The sequence below is a fragment of the Crocodylus siamensis genome, chromosome 1, assembly GCF_052110815.1.
Source record: "Crocodylus siamensis isolate JL-2025a chromosome 1, ASM5211081v1, whole genome shotgun sequence".
Classification (NCBI taxonomy): domain Eukaryota; kingdom Metazoa; phylum Chordata; order Crocodylia; family Crocodylidae; genus Crocodylus; species Crocodylus siamensis.
In genome coordinates, this window is record NC_143395.1 from 174,070,622 (window position 1) to 174,086,320 (window position 15,699).

The 15,699-nt window shown below is 49.7% G+C and overlaps 1 long non-coding RNA gene across 3 annotated transcripts in view; it reads left to right on the forward strand.

Moving 5' to 3' along the window:
• The first annotated feature begins 299 nt into the window (after nt 1-299).
• Nucleotides 300-15,699, forward strand: part of LOC149873675 (uncharacterized) — a 132,079-nt gene continuing 116,679 nt past the window's right edge. For 2 of the 3 annotated variants that reach the window (XR_016442613.1, XR_016442612.1), the window contains exons 1-2: nt 300-569; nt 4,240-4,390. This is a non-coding gene — a long non-coding RNA (uncharacterized LOC149873675). The remainder of the gene's footprint in view (nt 570-4,239; nt 4,391-15,699) is intronic. The other variant, XR_016442610.1, reaches the window with a different exon arrangement.

Here is a 15,699-nt window from a genome sequence, read left to right on the forward strand (position 1 = left end):
TCCTAGGCGCCCAGGCAGGATGACTGGCCAGGCAGGGGTGACCCGCACACAAGAGGTGGATGCGGGGAAGCTGCCATGGCTGGGCCGCCATGCCCCACTGGGCCTTGGCCGCAGGGTGAGACCTGCTCTCCACGTGGGAGACGCCCGCCCTGCTTTCACTGGGCAGGACACAGGAGCAAAGGCAGAAAATGGCCCGCGGCCCCTTTAAGGAACAGCGACCACGGTGAACATTCCAGCTCTCACCCTCTCCCTCCCGCTGACGCGGCCGCGTCATCGTTCCGGGAAACGGATGGCGTCATCCCGTCCGCCCTTGGCGCGAGGGGCGGGGGCCTGAAACAAAGGGCTAAAAATAGAGCGGGAATGGGGCAATCCAGGGCTGCGCTGTGACGCTCCTCGCCCGGCATACGGCGGCCGGCAGGGGCCCAGTTTTTTTCTCAGTAGGGTCAAAGCAAGCGGTGATTCTGAGGAGAGAACCACGTTCCTCCCCCCCCCGGGCCGCTTCCTCAGCGAACTCTCAGTGAGCCTGCGCGGGAGGCGGTTCTTTTTATAACCGTGCCGGGGAGAATGAGGTAATGCGGGGAGTTGCGCGGGGGGGAGCATGTGTCTAGCGTCACCCAGCTCGCTGCAGCTGTTGACGGCGGGCGCCCGCCGTTGCTCGGCAACGCGCTCCACAGGCAGAGCGCGAGGGCTGGGACGAGGCCTCGGGCGTTAACGAAGTCCCTCGCCCAGGAGTCCGCCGTCTTCGGGGGAGGGCGGCCCTTCAACTGTCTCTCGGGCTCGGGCTCGGGCTCGGGGCTGCCCAAGGGCCCGGCCCCGCCTCTGCCAGGCGCGGGGCTGGCGTCGGGGGGGGCTGTTCCTTCAAGCGGGGCAGGGTGTGAGGCGTGTCCTAACCAGGGATCCTGGTTTTTTCTGATTAAAAAAAATCACCAATGTTTGGATTAAAAAAATATAACCCCAAATCCACATTTTCCTGTGACTAAAATGAAACACCACTATATCTATCTATCTATCTAGAGTGGTGTTTCGTTTTAATCATGGGAAAATGTGGATTTTTAGGCTACTTCATTCAAAAATTGGGGATTTATTTTTATTTGTTATTGGAGAAAACCAAGGTTCCTGGTCACTGCCCCCAAAACAGCAGGTGTTTCCTTTCCCCAGGCAAAAAGCAAGGAGCAGGTTCCCTAGGAGGCCAAGGGGCCTGGGGCCACCTGGTCCTTGTGGCCTTCAGGATGGAGACGAGAGCACAGGGAACTCCGTGGGAAGGCTTAATCCCCTGCAGGGCTGTAGTGGGGGAGCTGGGCAGTAGGCAGGGGAAGCAGCTAGCCCTGGCCATGACAGAGGGGGCTGGCACTAGGGAAGGAAGAGTTGAGATCAGGGAGCTCATCATGAGCTGTGAAATCAATAGACCCCCTCAGCACTGCCTGGCTAGAAATGCTGCTGCTGCTGGTGGTGCCAGGTACTTCATGTTAAACTGTGGGTGAAGCAGAAATCAAAGTGGGGTGCAGGCGCACCAAGTGCATGCCCCATGTGTACAATCACACCTTCCCCCACAAGAGACCCTTGCTTCTTGCCAGGCTGTGGTTGTTTCACATGCTGTTGACTTGTATCCCCAGGCTACTTTGGGAATAGTCCCCAGCATGTTTTCTGAGAGACCCTTTTAGCCCGCCAGTCCATATTATTGAGTCTGCTCCTAGGCAGATGCCTCCTAGCTCTGTGCTGTAGGGGCCCTTTCCAGGATAGGTGGCTGTGGTGTGGACAATGAAACCAACTCACCTCAAAAGCCCAGGTGAGGATAGATTGTGTGCATATGGGGAACTGGTGAACTTTTCAGAGGGAAAACAGCTTGGCGGGGAAGGGTTCAGTGTGATGCTGGGACCTTTTGCCCTGGGCTAGTAGCCCTTGAGGATTAGACTTCTCTCCCCATGCTCAGGAGCCATCTGCTCAACGCCTCTCTGCTTCTGCATTGTGGAGATGCACTCAGCATCCATGTCTGCATGCAGGCATCTCCCACAATTGAGTTGCTTGGTGTAGTTGCCCCAGACGACAACCGTGATCCTAATGTCTCCTTCAGCTGGCTAGTGGCATGCTGGGATAAAGATAATCTGGACGACATCTTATGCTGTTCTCCTGGACTGAGCTGTATGAAGCTGGGTCAGGTCACAGGGAATGGAAGTTTAAACCATATGTATCGGCAGCTACTTTCTGGTGCTTGTGAGGGGAGTAAGAAGTGAGTAGGTGGAAGGGTGAGAAAAATATAGCTGCTGAGAAATGTGGGATCATTCTGGAGGACCATCAAAACCCACACTCTGGCGCTAAGGCCACAGCTTTTATATTCACTGCAGAGCAGTGCTAGATTAAGGTAGGTTAGAGCCGGGAAAGACTTGGTGTGTGAAAGAAGTATTTGTATTTGTTGGTATTGCTGTCAAGTAGGTAAGAATTAGCCTTCCCAAAGTGCAGAGTGGAAACCTGATGTACATAAAGGTTCAGTCATTTCCAGTCATCTGCTGGGTTTGGGCAAAGCTGGGAATAGTGTCTTAGCTCTCATTCTTTTATATAACTCTGTTTCCGTGTGTGTGTCTGGGTTTTTTTTGGGGGGGTTTACACTAGTTTATCTGAAGGGGATGGATGTTTTGATTTAGTGACAGCATGATGTGCTGTCTCGCTGGGAATCCAAATTCATGTCACAGGCTAGAAAGAGTCCCTGAGATCAGTTAGGTGAGAGATCCTTCTGTTCAAACTACGAAGATTTATTCTCTGACAAGACAGGATCTTTAGCTTTTGAGTAGGAGCAGTAAAAAGGACTGTGTTTCTCTTCTGAGTTTCCTTTAATTATAAGCCTGAGGGTAGGGGGAAGAGGAGTGGTTCTTGTTTCCATATGTAATATTCCTGAATTAGTTCAGCCTGGAGGAGTTGCTATTTTGTTGGCACATTATAATTGCAGCTTTCCTGCCTCCAGCTACTTGGCCGGGAAAGAGATTAGAATTTATATCACTTCTGATTTGTACTTGAGTTTCTCTTGTATGTGGGAGCTCTTTTTAAAGATAAATTAAAGTTCTTTTTTTCCCTCCAATGCCTTTATTTCTTTTAGTCTCCCATTTCTTCCTTTCCCTATCAGAGGGAAGAGTTCTGCTTGCTCAGATATCGGGAGCCAGATCTGAACAGTAAATCAATTCTTGCATTTCAACACTTTAATTCTAACTAAAAAGTAACACAGCTGACATCCAACTGAAATCTTTTCTTATTATTATATACAAGGTGAGGAACAATGATTGTCGTTGAAAGTCAAGTTTCTCAAATCCCAGTTAGTTTTCAAACCTGGAATACTTGAATCAGATGACTTCTTGCAGAGAGACATTTCAAAATTTTGGAGGCAATCTTGAGAGTTAACAGTGTGTGAGAATGTTACTGTAAAGTAATGTTTGCAGGTTCATCAGTGTGTACAGTCTTAGCATTACATTTGAGCAGTTCTTATTAAACCTGATATCCTATAAATTGCCTTTCATGAAGGATTCAGGTAGCCTTCTTCCATCTTTCCTGCATTATCAAATCTACAGTTTGTGATTTTCCTGAAAAATGATAACGTGATTCTGTTCAGTTCTTTAAATTGCAGCAAAGTGATGTTACTCCTGTTTTCAGCAATTACAAAGCAGAATTGACCCTGCACCTGGGAATTAGTCCTAAGAGAAAGAAATGGTTAAGCTACAAGCTTGGGACGTGGTAGATCTGAGTTTAGTTCATACTCGTCCTTGGATAAGTCACTTATTTATTCTGGGTGCATCTACATGTTGCCCTGTAGTGATGTTGTTACTGCACTGTGCTTTAGTACTTCCAAAAGTACCAAAAGGAAGTACTAAAGCAAGGCTCAGTAAGCTCCTGTACTGCGCCATGTGCATGGTGCACAGTTACTTTTGACAGCTACTTTGCTGTAGTGGAGCATTATAGTGGAGGAGTACGCTGCTACGGTGAAGTATCTCCTGGTCACATGTAGACACCCGTGCACACTACATCACTAGTGCATCGGTAGTGTAGCGTCATATGTAGACGTGCCCTCTGTGTCTCATTTCCCCACCTCACGTAGGGATAAAAACACTTTCCAAATTCATTGGGAATTTTAGAAATAAAACAATCAGACTTTGAGGTGCTTAACAGTTTTAACGGAGTTATATACATACTTCAGTTAGAAAATCCCTTTAACGTTTCTTCTGCTCCCTGATGAATGCTGTTTTCTACTTCCTGCAGGACTAAGATCACCATGACCGAAGGTTTGTGAGGATCAAACCAAAATGTGACCTTTCGTTGAATGAGCTGCTGGTTCAATGGCCTGACATCAATTTACTGATCTTTCATAGTCTTGTTTCTCTGAGAGAAGCTGGAGACTTCTGTTTGTGAGGTATATAGCTAATCCAAAGAAAATCAGTTTTAAACTTTGTTTTGTTTTCATCTCAAACAGATTTCAGAATATATTACTTTAACAGATTTTTGTCTTGGTGCCAGTAAGTGAAAAGTTATTAATAAGCTTAGTTACAAGATTAGCTTTAAATGACTATATTGTAGAAATTAGAGCTGGAAAGACCTAGTCCATCATCTAGTCCACTTCCAAGGGCCAGTGCAGGATTGCTACCTATGCAGTAAGTTATACATCCTACAGGTCTTGTTAAGGAATGAGATATCCTATCCTTTCCTTTTCTTCACAGTGTAATGACTATAGACAGATCTAATAGTTGTATCAATATCAAAGAGTACCAATAAAAGCTCTGTGCAACTATTACATCTACATGATTCTATAGCAATACAGATATAGCAGAACCACCACAATGTTAATCCTATTTCATTCAGAGTCAAAATTAGGGTGAGTTAGTTAACTTGTATGACTACAGAATCATGTAGACCACTAATTCTCAACAGGGGTGCTGGGGCACCCTTGGGTGCTGCCATATCCTTTGAAGGAGATGAGATATGTAGTTGGGTATATGTCCAGGTATGAGGAGATAAGTAGATCATCAGATAAGCACAGGCTAAGGCTAGTCCCTGCCTGACTCCTCATCCTCATTGCCTAGCTTGTCTGCAAGGAGGTAAGCACTGTAATATATAAATTATTTTTTGAAATTGGGCACTACTCATGCACAGAAGTCATGGAGGGGTGTCATGAGTCCAGTGAGCAGTAGGTCAAATCCAAAGAGGGTGAGAACCACTGATGTAGACATAACAGTTAGATTGTAACACCTGATGCACACTCCTGAGCAGCAGCTCCTTTTCTCCTTTAAAGCAGCTGAAATGTGTGTTTGTTTTTATTCTAAGGCAGAGGTGACAAAGATAGAGCCCATGGGCCAGATCTGACCTGCAGAGTCATGTCATCCAGCCTTTCAGGGTTCCTACGGGTCCAGAAATTTGACAGCGTGGGAAGAGGTGGCAGCATAAATTGCTGCAGTTCCCAGGGGAATTAATGCTGGTGCCACTTATCCTCCCACCAAATTTGCAGACCCTTGGAGAGACTGGAACCACAGCATCTGGCCTGTGGGAGTCCCCAGGGGCTGGAAACTTGGTGGTGGGAGGAGTGGTGGCTACAATGGTTCTGGGAGCTGCAATAGTTAACGCTGCCACCACCAAATTCCATCCCCACAGATCAGAAGACACAGCTCATGGGGCTGCATAAATTAGGCACCACTGCTCTAAGCCTAAGGGATCTCACTGGGAGAACATTATTGTTGCTGGTAGGTATTATAAGGCTTTGGGGACCTCTTTGTGGGTGCCCTGCCTCCCAGCGACGTCAGGGTGAAACCCTATTCCAGTGCCACCTAGATGGTCTGGGCGGTGCCCCTTTTTCTTTCCTGCCACGTCTTTGTTGTTATCAGTTGGGGAAGCAGTTCCCTGTTGGGGCCCAGAGGTGTCTCAACTGGGTTATCTTTGTGGGGCTCCAAACTTCCCCTTTACTCCACCCTTACCACACCTTTGGCCTGGGTTGATGCTGCTCCCCGCAGATCTTCCCCACACTGCCCGCTTTGCCAGGGCTGGGTCTTCTGGGCCATGAACCTTAAGGGGACCCCTGGTTTTCGGGCTGGTTTCCCCCTCTTCAAGGAAAATAAACTTGCCGCTGCTGGGGTCATCCACAATTCAACAGAAAAATGCTGACACCTGCCAGTGGAGCTCCCAAGCCTGACTTTCTTCTATCTCTCGAGGCTCCTTTCTCTCCGTCTCCTAGGGGCTTATCTGTCTTCTCCCCCTTTAGCAGGCCAGGCAGGGGTACTGGGACCATCCCTGTGCCCCATCTCTACCAGTTCCTCCAGTGTCCCCACCCTGGAGCCCAGCTTACCTGGGGTCCTGTCGTCTTGGTCCCTCTTGCCAGCATCACTCTTCTCCCCTTTTCTGGGGTTCATGGTTCCCTGTGCTCTGCCCCCTTTAGAGCTGTCCGAAGATGACTGCGGACTTGAGGGTCTGCCCTGAGTCCCAATTCCAGGGCTCCTAGTCAGGGCCTTGCAGTTCCCCAGCAGCATCCCACCTGATCGCTGCTCTCCAGCGGGGCTCCTTGGCTCCTGCTGACCCCTGAGACTGCCTCCTGCCTCACTGGTCTCCTGGTGGCCAGCTGCCTCCTCCTCTGGGAAGCTGGGGCTAGAACTGGAGCCTCCCAGCTTCTGAGCTGGTGTCTCTCAGCTGGCATTCCGTCTGTCTCACCTCCACTGTTTCTCCAGCTGCCTTTTGAGCAGCCCACGCTGCTCAGAGGCCATGCCCCCAGCTCTCCCCAGTACATAGGCTCAGGCAGCTGCGAAACCGCCGAGCCTGCATCTGTGCTCCAGTCTCCTCCCTGCTGCCGCCTGTCTCGGCTCCTGTGGTGAGTGCCATGGTGATTTGGTTAGGGGTCTGGGCCACACTGGGGGGCGGCTCCTGTCTCCCCTCTCACAATTATCTTTATATTTCATCTTAAATGTTCTTTCTTATTAACATCTAATTACCTCTAGTTATACTCTACTCCTACAGTGTTCTTTTTAATTAGGAAGTTTCACTATTTCCCTAAAAGGAGAGGCACAACGTGGCCTAAAGTAGAAGACTAGAAGTCATGGTGTGCTTTTGCTGGCTTGGTCATGGAATTGCCTTGTGACCTTGATTCTTACATAAATTGTTAATATTTGCAAAGCACCTTGAGATCCAGCAATCAAGTGAGTTGAAGTAGTGCAAAATTTTTGTTACTGCTACTGCTTTTTTCCAAGTGTATTACTTTGAAAGAAATAGATCAAACCCCATTGCTTCACTCTCCCTTCTGCACTATTTTTCCCCACATCAGGGGTTTCCAACACCTACAACAAAAACAGGACCGCAACAACCTATAGTGAAGCAGTTCAAGCTCTCTGAAACTTCTTCTTTCTGTTCATTCGTTCTGGAACTTCCTGTGTTATTTCCTCCATTGCTTTACTTTAGCTTGCACTGAGTGATGTGTTTATATTTACCTGAACCTACTGTTGCTAATGAACTGTGAGGTTAAAAGGTTATGGTTTTCACAAGTTTGTAACTATTTCAGATGAGATTATGCACTTCATACTGCTAAACTGTATCTTAGATTATGTTACTCTCAGTGAAAAGTGTGCTAATTTAAGACAAAAAAAGTAAAGAAAAACAACTCATCAAAGCTCTCTAAGTGGCTCTGCCCCGCATTCAGTTGGGATGGGGCCACGGGCAGGTGGGGAGCAGCATCCAGGACCGGGATGGGATGGGTGGGTGGGACTGGGACTGGGATCGGGATCTCTGGGTGCTTCTACAATAGGAGCCAGTTCTTCAGGGAAAGGTATGTGAGGAGCAGATCATGGCACTGCCTCAGGCCCTGGCCCCGTGCTGTCATTGCCCAGTGATCCTGGGGTCTCCAAGGAGACAGGCTTGGGACCAGAGTGGGAAGGACATGGTTGGCTGGTTGGAGGGCATGTGGCCTTGAATGGGTGGGGAGCAGTGTCTGGGAGCAGGGGTTGAGGGTGGGATGAGGATTCCAGGGCCATGACAACATAAAGCTGGGGCCTGGGGCACAGCCATGATCTGCTCACCATGGAACTGGCGCCCATTACAGGGATGTGCAGGCAGTGGATCATGGCTCTGCCCTGAGTCCTGGCTTCATGCTGTCATTACCCCCTGATCTCAGTCCTAGCTCCTACTCCCCACTCACCCACAGCCTCATTACTTTTGAATAATGCAGTTCATCTCCAAAGTGCTTGAAAGCAAAGGCAAGCCTCTTTGTTTTTTTAGTTTATTTATAACAGGATATAAACTCACTCTTTTAAAAAATGTTTTATGTTATGGTAAGTATTGGACAGTCAGTCAAGATCCAATGTTAAGGCTATAAAGCTGTTTGTGTTGGGGTAAACAACAATGAACACAAGCATTAGTAACTGTTTAGACATTTTAGTTGTGCCAGTCCTCCAGAATGTATGTCCCAATATCCCTTTAGATCAGGAACATCTTTCTTAAATAATTAAATGAGTATGTATTTTAAACCTTGTTGGACTGAGCACAACACTCACAAGTAATTCTGTTCACATTATTATACCTGTAGATCAAATTAATATTAATAATTTTTGTTGCCAGTACTAGCCTTCTGCCTGACTTCTGTAGGTCAGTTATTGGAATATTAGTATATGTCCTGGCTTTAGTGGACTACTTGTAAATATTTAAAAATGCAGATAAGGCAGTTCAGCTGTGGTGCCCCCATTTGGCACTGTATGTTCCTGCTCTGCAGTCTGGGTCCCCCCAACTTTTCTGCCACGACTTGATGGCAAGTATAAAGGAGGGGTTCAGTGGTGTTCCTTCCCCCTCAGCCTGAAGATGGGATACTCAGGGGTTAGCCGTGGTGGTTCTCGGGACTCCGCCTCCCCTATACCCTGTCCACTTGCCAGCCACATAGGTCTTTGTGTCTCTACCCTGACTCAGGGCTATGGCACGTGCATTGGCCAAAGTGGTATTCTCTTCATTAGAGAAGAGTGGGAGAGGCCAGTGGGGGCAGGGTTCACTGCCAAAAGATATCGGGATAAAATACAGGAACAGATAAGTAAAGCACAGCGGATCATATGGCAAAATCTGAGAACATCACAGGAACGGAAAAAACCCCAGTATGACCGTGAAATAAAACTGAGGAAATTCCTATGCAGAGATATAGTGCTGGTTTTGCTTCCTTCCTCCACAAGCAAGCAGCTCACCATGTGGCAAGGACCCTTCAAGGTGATCAGACAGGTGGGACCCATGTACTACGAGGTTGTTAAACCCAGACGCCGACGGGAACATCAAATCTACCATGTCAACCTCTTCAAGGATTGGAAGACACTACAAGGGTGGATGGCGCAGCACAATGAGGAGGAGGAGGAGGAGCTAGGACCCCCTTGTCTGGAATTGAGGACCAGTGAGATGCCTAGGGCACAAGTCTAGTTTGTGGAGGACCTGAGCACTGAGCAACAATGGGAACTGACTGAGATGGTGAGAGCCTTCCAGGATGTGTTCTTAGAGACCCCTGGGCGGGCCCAAGGGGTATCTCTGGGTAGGAATTTCCTCAGTTTTATTTTGTGGTGATACTGGGTTTTTTGCCATTCCTGTGACATTCTCAGATTTTGGTATGCGATCTGCTGTACTTTTGCTTATCCGTTCCTATAGTTCATGCCGATATCTTTCAGCAGTGATCCCTGACCCCGCTGGCCTCTCCCACTTTATCTGATGATCTGTAATAGGCCCCTTGGCTTGTGTTCATATATGAGCTAGAAGGACGAGAATTGAGTAGACTCTTGGGGTGCATCACACAGTGCAAATAACAGCAGAGTTAGTGCTGTATCCCACTTGTCTGGGTCATCTTGTGCTCACCTCCTGAGCATTCTGATGGTCCCGTTGAGCCTCTCCACTAACCTGTTTGGTCTGGGGGTGGTATATGGACGTCTTTAGATGGTTGAGGCCCAGTGTGCTGCACAGAGCCTTCATCACTCCTGACATAAAATTGAGTACCTGGTCAGTAAGTATCTTGTGAGGAATCCCTACACGTGTGATCCACTTTAATAGTTCCTCTGCCACCAGGGTTGCTGTAATCGATCTGAGCAATACCGCTTCCAGAAAACATGTAGCGTAGTCCACCGATATTAATACATGTTGGTACCCAGCATGGGACGTCAGTAGAGGACCCACAATATCCAGCGCCATTCAAGAGGAGGGTGTGTCAATCACCGGCATGGGTTGTAGAGGGGCCTTCTGAGGTCCCCACTCCTGGGCTCTTTGGCACTCGGAACATACCACACACCACCTATCTACATAGTCTTGCAACTGGGGTCAGAAGAAGTCGTGAACGAGTTGTACCCCAGATGACCTCCCAGTGGTGTCGTGTACCAACGGCCAAATTTGCCCCTGCTCTCTCTAAGACCAAACGCAAAGTGTTTGTCATGGGAGACTCCATCCTGAGGGGGACTGAAGGGGTAATTTGCCACCCCGACCCCTTAGCCTGGAAAGTTTGCTGCTTCCTGGGAGCCCGTCTCCGAGACATTGCAGAGAAGATCCCAAAGCTCCTCCAGCCCACTGACCACTATCCCATGCTCCTCATCCATGTGGGCACCAATGACACAGCTCGGAGTGCTCCCAGCCGGGTCATGAGGCGCTACAGGGATTTGGGTGTGGGGCTAAAGGGTCTAGGGGCACAGGTGGTGTTTTCTTCGATCCTCCCAGTCTCAGGCTATGGGCTGAGGAGGGAGAGGAGGATCCAGGTAGTCAACCAAAGACTGCGGCACTGGTGTCATCGGGAAGGCTTTGGCTTCCACAACCACTGTCTGCTCTTTGGAGAGAGAGGCAGTGAGCTGCTGGGAAGGGTTGACCACCTCTCTCCATTGAGGAGGAGGCTCTTCTCAGCCAGACTGGCTGACCTGCTCCACTGGGTTTCAAACTAAGCCTGCCAGTGGATGGGGGAACCACTGCCACTGCTGGCCCACTGAGCGGCCCTTGCAAAGCCAGCAGGCCAAGGCACATAAGGGATCCCGCCCCAGCCCTGGAACAAAATGTAGGCAGGGCAAGGGCCCCCAAGGGGACACTTGCATTTCTATACACAAATGCCAGGAGCCTGGGGAATAAACAGGAGAAACTTATTCTCCTGCTAAATGCAAATAACTATGATGTCTTTGGGATAATGGAGACCTGGTGGGACTCCCCATGACTGGACCAAGGGTATAGATGGCTATACCCTGTACAGGAGGGATCGAGTGGGCAAAAGGGGTGGGGGCATAGCTCTCTATGTCAAGAAAAGCTACACATCCCTGCGAGCCAACATTGGCACCCATGGTGATGACTTGAGACCCTCTGGATTAAAATCCGTGGGGAACACAGCACAGGGGATACTATGGTGGAGGACTACTACAGACCCCCTACCCAGAGTCAAGACCTTGACCAGGAGTTCACCAGGGAATTGGCTGAGGCCACACAGTCCCAGTGTATGGCTGTCATTGGAGACTTTAACTACCCAGACATCTTGAGGGAAGAGTGCTCGGCCAAATCCCAGTGGTCGCAAGCTTTCTCTCGTGTGTGAATGACCTCTAACTGGCACAGGAAGTCTGTGGGCCAACAAGAGGTAAAACGCTGCTTGACCTTGTACTGGCAACTGGGGGTGACCTAATAAGCAACATAACGATCAAAGGGAAGCTGGATGACAGTGACTATGAGCTGATCATCTTCACCGTGTGCCGTAAAGCTAGCAAGTCAGTCAGTAATACAGAAGTCCTCGACTTCAGGAAAGCTGACTTTGACAAGCTAAGGAGGCTTGTCTGAGAGGCCCTAAAAGGCCACAACCCAATGGTGATGGGAGTTCGGGATGAGTGGTTGCTCCTCAAGAGAGCAATCCTGGATGCGCAAGCAAAGTCCATCCCGTCTCGAAGGAAAGGCAACAAAAGGGCACAGGAGCCCCCTTGGCTCTCCAGGGAGCTGGTGGACCTCCTGCATCTTAAAAGGAAGACCTACAAAGGATGGAGGACTGGAACTGCCACCAAGGAGGAATACTCTGCTCTGGTCTGGACCTGCAGAAAGCAAATCACGAAAGTCAAAGCTGTGATGGAACTCTAGCTAGCTACAAATATCAAGGAAAATAAAAAGTCCTTTTTTAGATATGTGGGGAGCCGGAGGAAAAACAAGGGCAACCATTGGACCCCTGCTAAACCAGATGGGGCAACTGGCAACTGATGCCCAGGAAAAAGCAAACTTGCTAAATGGGTACTTTGCATCAGTTTTTCACCAGTTCTATGGGACGGCCCTGCCCACTATGGGTCAGGGAGGCCCATGTGAGGGAGATTCCTTGCCCTCCATCAAAGCTGACCTCGTGAAGGAACACCTTGACAGACTGGATACCTTCAAGTCAGCCAGCCCTGATGGGTTACACCCAAGTGTACTCAGGGAGCTGGCGAGCATCATAGCTCAGCCCCTGGCATGGATCTTTGAGAGCTCCTGGCGCTCTGGTGAAGTGCCTGATGATTGGAAGAGGGCCAATGTTGTGCCTGTCTTCAAGAAAGGGAGGCAAGTAGATCTGGCAAACTACAGGCCCATCAGCCTGACCTCTATCCTGGGGAAGGTCTTGGAAAAGATTATCAAGGAGGCCATCCTTAACAGACTAGCTGAAGGCAATATCCTGAGGGATACCCAGCATGGGTTTGTTGCAGGTAGGTCTTGCTTGACCAATCCCATTTCCTTTTATGACCAGGTGACTTATCACCTGGACAAGGGGGAAGAGATTGACATTGTATACCTTAACTTTAAAAAAGCCTTCAATCTGGCATCCCACAATCACCTCTTGGCTAAACTGGCTAACAGTGGCCTCGACCTCAGCACAATCCGCTGGCTGGGGAATTGGCTAGGTAGGACCCAGAGGGTGGTGGTCAATGGGAGTCAATTGTCTTGATGAGCTGTGACCAGCAGGGTCCCTCAAGGCTCTGTCCTAGGGCATATACTATTTAACATCTTCATCAGTGATGTAGACATTGGTGTCAGAAGTGGACTGGCCAAGTTTGCCAATGACACCAAACTCTGGGGTAAAGCATTCATACCTGAGGACAGGAGGGTGATCCAGAAAGATCTTGACAGGCTCATGAAATGGGTGGACCAGAACCTGATGGTGTTCAACACCAGAAAATGCAAGGTTCTCCACCTTGGGAGGGAAAACCTGCAGCATGCTTATAGGCTCGGTAGTGCTACGCTGGTTAGCACTACAGATGAAAGGGACTTGGGGGTCATGGTTGACTACAATATGAACATGAGCCCTCAGTGTGATGCTGTGGCTAGTAAAGTGAGCAAAACGCTGGCTTGCATCCATAGGTGCTTCTCAAGCAAATCCCGGGACGTCATTCTCCCACTGTACTTGGCCTTGGTGAGGCCGCAGCTGGAGTACTGCGTCCAGTTTTGGGCTCCAATTAAAAAAGGATGTGGAGAAGCTTGAGGGTGCAGAGGAGAGCCACATGCATGATCAGAGGTCAGGAAAACAGACCTTATGGTGAAAGGCTGGGAGCCATGGGGCTCTTCAGCCTGGAAAAGCGCAGGCTCAGGGTTGATCTGGTGGCCACCTATAAGTTTATCTGGGTGCTCATCAGGATCTGGGGGAATGTCTGTTCACCAGAGCGTCTCAAGGGATGACAAGATTGAATGGTCACAAACTCCGCTGCAACCGATTCAGGCTGGACATAAGAAAGAACTTCACTGTCTGAGCCCCCAAGTTTTGGAATAGACTGCTGCCGGAGGCGGTTCAAGCACCCACTTTGAACGCCTTCTAGACACATTTGGATGCTTATCTTACTGGGATCCTATGATCCCTGCTGACTTCCTGCCCCTGGGGCAGGGGGCTGGACTCAATGGTCCTCTGGGGTCCCTTCCAGCCCAAATGTCTATGAAATCTATGGAACAGGCTGGGTACCACCAGTTGATGTCTTTCAGTACCAGCTTCCTGCCCCCTCTGAACCCAATGCAGAAGATCCCTCTTTACCTCGTAGTAGGCTGCGTTCGCTGATGTCCCCTCTCTTGGGTCCTCAGCAACCAGTTGTTGCAACTCTGGGTCTTCCTGCTGGGCCTTTTGGAACTGAGCCATGCTGGCCACCTGATCCAAATCTATGCTTGTCTTCTTGTGTTCTCCTTGCTGGGGGCTCACTTTCTCAGCCCCGCCCTCAGCTCTCTGTAGGCATCTCCTCTCTTCTTCTGATGCTCTTACCCATTCTAGTACTGTGTATAGTGGGTCCCATTCACAGTCCAGGACCATCTCGCAGGCTAATGCCAGGGCCAGCCTAACCCTCAGCTCACCCTGGAATTCCATCACCCTCAATGGGAGGTAGCAGCTTTCAAATGCATTTCTTCGCCCACGATGCTGGTCATAACTAGGGCTCTGGCCTTCCTTTTGCCGACTTTCAGGGCCAGGTCCGCACGGAGCAGTGACTGTGAGCATCTGGTGTCCAAGGTTGCTTGCATTACCTGGTCACTGATCCACGTCATAACTACTGGATGCTTCCAGCCTCTCTCCTGCAAGGCCATGCCAAAACTGCAGCCCATGGGCTTGCCTCACTCTACTTTCCTGGGCTTGACTCTGGGGATCGGGGCACACACTAGCCCACAGCCCAGTTGTGGCAAAACCAGTCACAACAGTAGCAGACCACTCCTCTTGCCCATCCCCTTCTAGGGTCCTATCTTCTTCTCTTCTTCCCATACAAGGTTCACAACTGGGGGGACATGAGCCACAACTGCAGCCGCGCTCATTCTCTAAGACCAAAAATGCCTCAGCCAGGTGGAGGGCCTCTTCACTGCTCTGTGGCTGATGTCACCTCACCCACGTGTGGGTCTCTTCTTCCAGGTCCCAAAGGAACTGTTCCAGTAGGATCTGGTCTATCACCCCCTCCTGGTCAAACCAGTTCACTGGGAGCCATTTATTCAGGGCATCCCATAGGTATTGGAGGAGGTTGTGAGGTCTCTTGGCATCTTTTCTTTTCCACGCTCGGAAGGCCTGTCTGTAACTCTCAGGTGATATTTCGATCCTGTACAGAATGACCGCCTTCATTGTATCATAGTTGTGGCCCTCTTCTCTTAATACTGCCTGATATGCAGCCTGGGCCTTGTCTACAACCAGGGCACCTAGCTGTTGAGCCTACTGCAAACGATCCATGGCTGTATGGCTGTTTGCTTGAATGCCTCTATGTAGGCTTCTGGATTGTCATCTCGAGTCATCCGAGGCATCTTAAACAGGGATACATTGCGCTGCATCCATTCCTGCTGATGCGCTCCCTTCCTTTGTTGCATCTCCAGCATTTGGCTGGTCGCCTGAATGGCCTGGGTTAGGAGTTCTGCGTGGGCCATGGCTGTTGGCTGCATGACTGCTTCTCCTGGGTCGTGATCTCTGATCCTCTGATGGCTGAATTCCTGGCCAATGCACCACTGTGGCACCCCCAGTTGGCGCTGTGAATATGTTCCCACTCCGTGGTCTGGGTCACCCTAACTCCCCTACCACGACTTCATGGAAAACAGGTTTGCCGCGGTGGTTCTTGGGGCTCCGCCTTCCCTACACCCCATCCACTCACTAGCCATGTGAGTCTTTGTATCACCACCCTGACTCAGGGCTATGGCACATGTGTTGGCCAGAACAGCATCCACCCTATAACCATGGGTACAGCACAGACAATCAGCCTGACCACCCTACACTGACTCTGAGGCCTAGAATGCTGGCTTCAGGATCCAAGTCGATGGAGTCAT